At 49.5% G+C, this 5932-nt stretch overlaps 1 protein-coding gene across 1 annotated transcript in view; it reads left to right on the forward strand.

Annotated features, from left to right (window-relative positions):
- Positions 1-5932, forward strand: part of LOC141104742 (uncharacterized) — a 352606-nt gene that overhangs the window by 151324 nt on the left and 195350 nt on the right. The gene's annotated exons all lie outside the window — the stretch shown is intronic.

Raw genomic sequence — 5932 nt, forward strand, 5'->3', positions numbered from 1 at the left:
CAAAATGCTAGTAGTGGTGATTCTGCCACACCTCTCTCCTCCACCCCCTCCTCTTTTTCTTCTTCCTCTATGGCCTCTTCCTCTGCAGATTTGTCCTCGGAACCAGCGGTGCTCCGTAGGCATTCAAGGGGCTATGCAAGCACTCAGGCAAAAAGATGCCATGCGGTGTTTGAGTTGGTCTGTTTAGGGGACAGGAGCCACACTGGGGCAGAGATTCTGTCAATTCTGCAGGGGCAGACTCAGAGGTGGTTGACGCCATGCCAGCTTCAGCCAGGAATGGTAGTTTGCGACAATGGCAACAACCTCCTCTTCGCCCTCTGACAGGGACACTTGACCCATGTTCAATGTTTGGCTCACATCCTTAATTTGGTGGTGCAGCGGTTCTTGTGATGGTACCTGGGCTTACAGGATCTCTTAAGGCAGGCCAGGAAAGTCTGTGGGCATTTCCGCTGGTCATATAATGCCAGTGCTTGGCTGGCTGAGCTTCAAAAGGAATGCAACCTGCCAAGAACCGCCTCATTTGTGACATGCCCACCAGGTAGAACTCAACATTGGCAATGCTGCAGCAGCTGCACATGCAGCAGAGGGCCATCAATGAGTACCTGTCTGAGTATGGCACCAGGACAGGGTCAGGGGAGCTTGGCTTTTTTTCACCACGCCAGTGGCAACTGATCAAGGATGCATGCCCTGTCCTGTCACCATTTGAGGAGGCCACGAGAATGGTGAGCAGTGACAGTGCATGCATCAGTGATACTGTCCCTTTTGTCTTCCTGTTGGAGCACACGCTTTGTGGAATAATAGACAGGGCACTTGAGGCAGAACAGAGGGAGGAAGAGGAGGACTTCCTTACCTCTCAAGGCCCCCTTTATCCAGACAGTATTCCTGCGTGCCCGCCGATCACACAGGAAGAGGAGGAGGATTGTGTCAGCATGGAGTTGGAGCCTAGCCTGCGAAAGGACCCTCGGATTCACGGTATCAAGGAGAGGGATCAGTACTGGCTGGCAACCCTTCTTGATCCACGTTACATGTGTAAGGTTGCAGAACTTATCCAGCCTTCGCAGAGGGAGCAGAGGATGAAACATCTTCGGGAGGCCTTGCAGAAGGGTTTGTGCAATGCGTTTCCAGAGCCTGGGAGGTCACAATTTCCTGGTCCTCCTTGACAACGTGTTGCTGTGGCTTCACAGAAGCTTCCGTGGGGAAGTCAGCACAGCACAGGGATGGTGGGAGCCCCTCATAATGAGCACAGCAGGGTACAAACCCAGGAAGTCAGCACAGCACAGCATAAGCACAGCAGGGGTATAAACCCAGGAAGTCAGCACAGCACAGGGATGGTGGGAGCCCCTCATAATGAACACAACAGGGGTACAAACCCAGGAAGTCAGCACAGCACAGGGATAGTGGGAGCCTCTCATAATGAGCACAGCACAGGGATGGTGGGAGCCCCTCATAATGAGCACAGCAGGGGTACAAACCCAGGAAGTCAGCACAGCACAGGGATAGTGGGAGCCCCTCATAATGAGCACAGCAGAGGTACAAACCCAAGAAGTCAGCACAGGGATGGTGGGAGCCCCCTCATAATGAGCACAGCAGGGGTACAAACCCAGGAGGAAGTCAGCACAGCACAGGGATGGTGGGAGCCCCTCATAATGAGCACAGCAGGGGTACAAACCCAGGAAGTCAGCACAGCACAGGGATGGTGGGAGCCCCTCATAATGAGCACAGCAGGGGTACAAACCCAGGAAGTCAGCACAGGGATGGTGGGAGCCCCTCATAATGAGCACAGCAGGGGTACAGCCCCAGGAGGAAGTCAGCACAGCACAGGGATGGTGGGAGCCCCTCATAATGAGCACAGCACAGGGATGGTAGGAGCCCCTCATAATGAGCACAGCAGGGGTACAAACCCAGGAGGAAGTCAGCACAGCACAGGGATGGTGGGAGCCCCTCATAATGAGCACAGCACAGGGATGGTGGGAGCCCCTCATAATGAGCACAGCACAGGGATGGTGGGAGCCCCTCATAATGAGCACAGCACAGGGATGGGGGGAGCCCCTCATAATGAGCACAGCACAGGGATGGTGGGAGCCCCTCATAATGAGCACAGCACAGGGATGGTGGGAGCCCCTCATAATGAGCACAGCACAGGGATGGTGGGAGGCCGTTATAATGAGCACAGCACAGGGATGGTGGGAGCCCCTCATAATGAGCACAGCAGGGGTACAGCCCCAGGAGGAAGTCATCACAGCACAGGGATGGTGGGAGCCCCTCATAATGAGCACAGCACAGGGATGGTGGTAGCCCCTCATAATGAGCACAGCACAGGGATGGTGGGAGCCCCTCATAATGAGCACAGCAGGGGTACAAACCCAGGAAGTCAGCACAGCACAGGGATGGTGGGAGCCCCTCATAATGAGCACAGCAGGGGTACAGCCCCAGGACGAAGTCAGCACAGCACAGGGATGGTGGGAGCCCCCTCATAATGAGCACAGCAGGGGTACAAACCCAGGAAGTCAGCACAGGGATGGTGGGAGCCCCTCATAATGAGCACAGCAGGGGTACAGCCCCAGGAGGAAGTCAGCACAGCACAGGGATGGTGGGAGCCCCTCATAATGAGCACAGCACAGGGATGGTAGGAGCCCCTCATAATGAGCACAGCAGGGGTACAAACCCAGGAGGAAGTCAGCACAGCACAGGGATGGTGGGAGCCCCTCATAATGAGCACAGCACAGGGATGGTGGGAGCCCCTCATAATGAGCACAGCACAGGGATGGTGGGAGCCCCTCATAATGAGCACAGCACAGGGATGGTGGGAGCCCCTCATAATGAGCACAGCACAGGGATGGGAGGAGCCCCTTATAATGAGCACAGCACAGGGATGGTGGGAGCCCCTCATAATGAGCACAGCACAGGGATGGTGGGAGCCCCTCATAATGAGCACAGCAGGGGTACAAACCCAGGAAGTCAGCACAGCACAGGGATAGTGGGAACTGCCCATAATGAGGATAATGAATCCAATGACTGCCATATTGAGAAAGGTATTTTTTGCTTTTTAAATTCATCATAACAAACGTTCGGAATTGTTATGAAAAGTTACGAACCTAACGAAAATTCGTATTTCCTACAAATCCAAATTGAATTTCAGACACAAATTACGAAATACGAATTAATGGCTAATACGAAATGGAACGGAACTAAACAAATTTATTGACGGCGCACATGTCTAATCACTATCCCTATCTGATGAGTGACCTGTTCCTATTCTACCTAAACGCAAAATGCTCACCAAGCCTGGGAGCCAGGGCCTTAAATATCCTCTGCCTAAACCAAGATGTCTGCCAGAGTTACATGGGGTGGCAGCATCCAATCGGAGCGCTTCCACAGTGACCCAGAAAAACATAGAGTAACTCTGGTCCTCTTGACTTCCTCTCCTGCAGTCGAGTGGCACCCGCAGTGGTGAAAATAGACTGCACCTGATCTAGGCTGAGTCCCAAAAGCCCAGTGCAAGGAACAAGTTCAGGCACTTGGTTCCACTAATGTACCTCTCAGGGGTTACGTTGGCACCGGGCACCCAGATTATATTTCATGCATCTCCTGCAGAGTGTCCTGGCATCAAGTTCATCCACTCTATGGCAGCTGGAAAGTTGCCCCACCAATGATACACGGCCTGAGTCCAGGGGAGCTTCCTCTAGGCTCCGCCTTGGCTCTGATGTGTCCAATAACACAATGGGAGGAGGAGCCCAGCAGGAAGGACTACCCCCTAGGACCTGAGCCACACTGTATCTGAGGTCTGTGAGTTTTATTAATGTCCTTTTTTTCTCCACAAATAGATCTTTCTTTTGGTGGTATTTGATCACCTCTGTGGTTTTCATTTTTTGCGTTATAAACAAAAAAAAAGAGCGACAATTTTGAAAAAAAAACAATATTTTTTGCTATAATGAATATCCCCCCCCCCCCAAAAAAAAAATTAAAAAAAACGAATTTCTTCATCAGTTTAGGCCGATATATATCCTTCTACATATTTTTGGTAAAAAAAAATCGTAATAGGCGTATATTGATTGGTTTGCACAAAAGTTATCGCGTCTACAAACTATGGGATAGATTTAGGGACTTTTATTTATTTTTTATTGTTTTTACTGGTAATGATCCCGATCTGCGATTTTTAGCGGGACTGCGACATTGCGACGGACAAATCTTACTCCAAATTACACTTTTTGGGGACCAGTGACATTATTAAATTGATCAGTGCTATAAAAATGCACTGATCAATGTAAAAATGACACTGGCAAGGAAGGGGTTAACACTAGGGGGCGATCAAGGGGTTAAGTGTGTTCCCTGGGTGTGTTCTAACTGTAGGGGGTATGGGCTGCCAGGGATATGACAGAGATCGCTGCTCCCGATCACTAGGGACAGAAGATCTCTGTCATGTCATCTGTCAGAACGGGGAATCGCCTTGTTTACAAAGGCAGATCCCAATTCTGCCTTTGTACTAGGCGATCGCGGGTCAGCAGCGGACATTAAGTCCGCCCGACCCGCGGGCATGCTTGTGCAGCGGACGTGAGAGTGCACCTCATGCAACTGCGCCTGCGCGAGCCGACGTACTATGACGGCGATTTGCCTAGGAGAGCCAACCTGCCGCAGTACAACTGCGGCGGCTGGTCTTGAAGTGGTTAACCGCTTCAGCCCTGGAAGATTTTACCCCCTTCCTGACCAGAGAACTTTCTGCGATTCGGCACTGCGTCGCTTTAACTGAAAATTGCGCGGTCGTGCGACGTTGCACCCAAACAAAATTGACGTCCTTTTTTTTCCCCACAAATAGAGATTTCTTTTGGTGGTATTTTAAAAAAAAACGCAATATTTTTACATTTTGCTATGATAAATATGCCCCAAAAATATATAAAAAAAACTATTTTTTTCCTCGGTTTAGGCCGATACGTATTCTTCTACATATTTTTTGTAAAAAAAATCTCAATAAGCGCATATTGATTGGTTTGCACAAAAATTATAGCGTCTACAAAATAGGGGATAGTTTTATGGCATTTTTGTTATTAGTTTCTTTTTACTGGTAATGACGGCGATCTGCGATTTTTATCGGGACTGCGACATTGCGGCGGACACATCGGACACTTTTGACACATTTTTGGGACCATTGGCATTTATACAGTGATCAGTGCTATAAAAATGCACCGATTACTGTAAAAACGTCACTGGCAGGGAAGGGGTTAACACTAGGGGGGAGATCAAGGGGTTAATTGTGTTCCCTGGGAGGAGATTCTAACTGAAGGTGGGAGGGGACTGTGTAGGGGAGATGACAGATCGCTGTTCACACTTTGGATGAACAGACGATCTGTCTCTTCTCCCCTCAGAGAACCGGAAACTGTGTGTTTACACACAGACAGATTCCGGTTCTCCGTGTGTCGGTTGCGATTGCGGGAGCCCGGCGGTAATCCTGACCACCGGGCACTCGCATGGGCTCCGAGGGCGAGCAGCATGCGTGCGCCCCCCCTAGTGGCCACAGGGCGAAGGGACCTAACAGCTTCGTCCAGCCGTGCCATTCTGTCGCAGTACAGTGGGCGGTTAAAGAAAACATATAATAATTTGGGGGAATTAATATTTTCTATAATTATTATTTTCTGTTATATTTTTAATATTTCCAGCTGAAAATGCCGATTTTTAAAAATGTGTGCGCAAAATTAAAAAAAAGATACAACACAGCAGGAGCCTGCATAGAATGAAACCACAGAGATAAAATATTGTATTATATATTCATTTTGAAGTGAAGTATAATGTCCGTGTGTCTTAATGTATGAAATATAACCGAAGAATGACTTACAGAGCAGAGGGCAAAATATTATAACATAACACAGGATGCAGTTATTAAAATCGCCACAAGATGGCGATATCACTTCGATCGAGAGGACTGCTCAGATAGGAAGTG

The sequence above is a fragment of the Aquarana catesbeiana genome, linkage group LG08, assembly GCF_042186555.1.
Source record: "Aquarana catesbeiana isolate 2022-GZ linkage group LG08, ASM4218655v1, whole genome shotgun sequence".
In the NCBI taxonomy this organism is placed as follows: domain Eukaryota; kingdom Metazoa; phylum Chordata; class Amphibia; order Anura; family Ranidae; genus Aquarana; species Aquarana catesbeiana.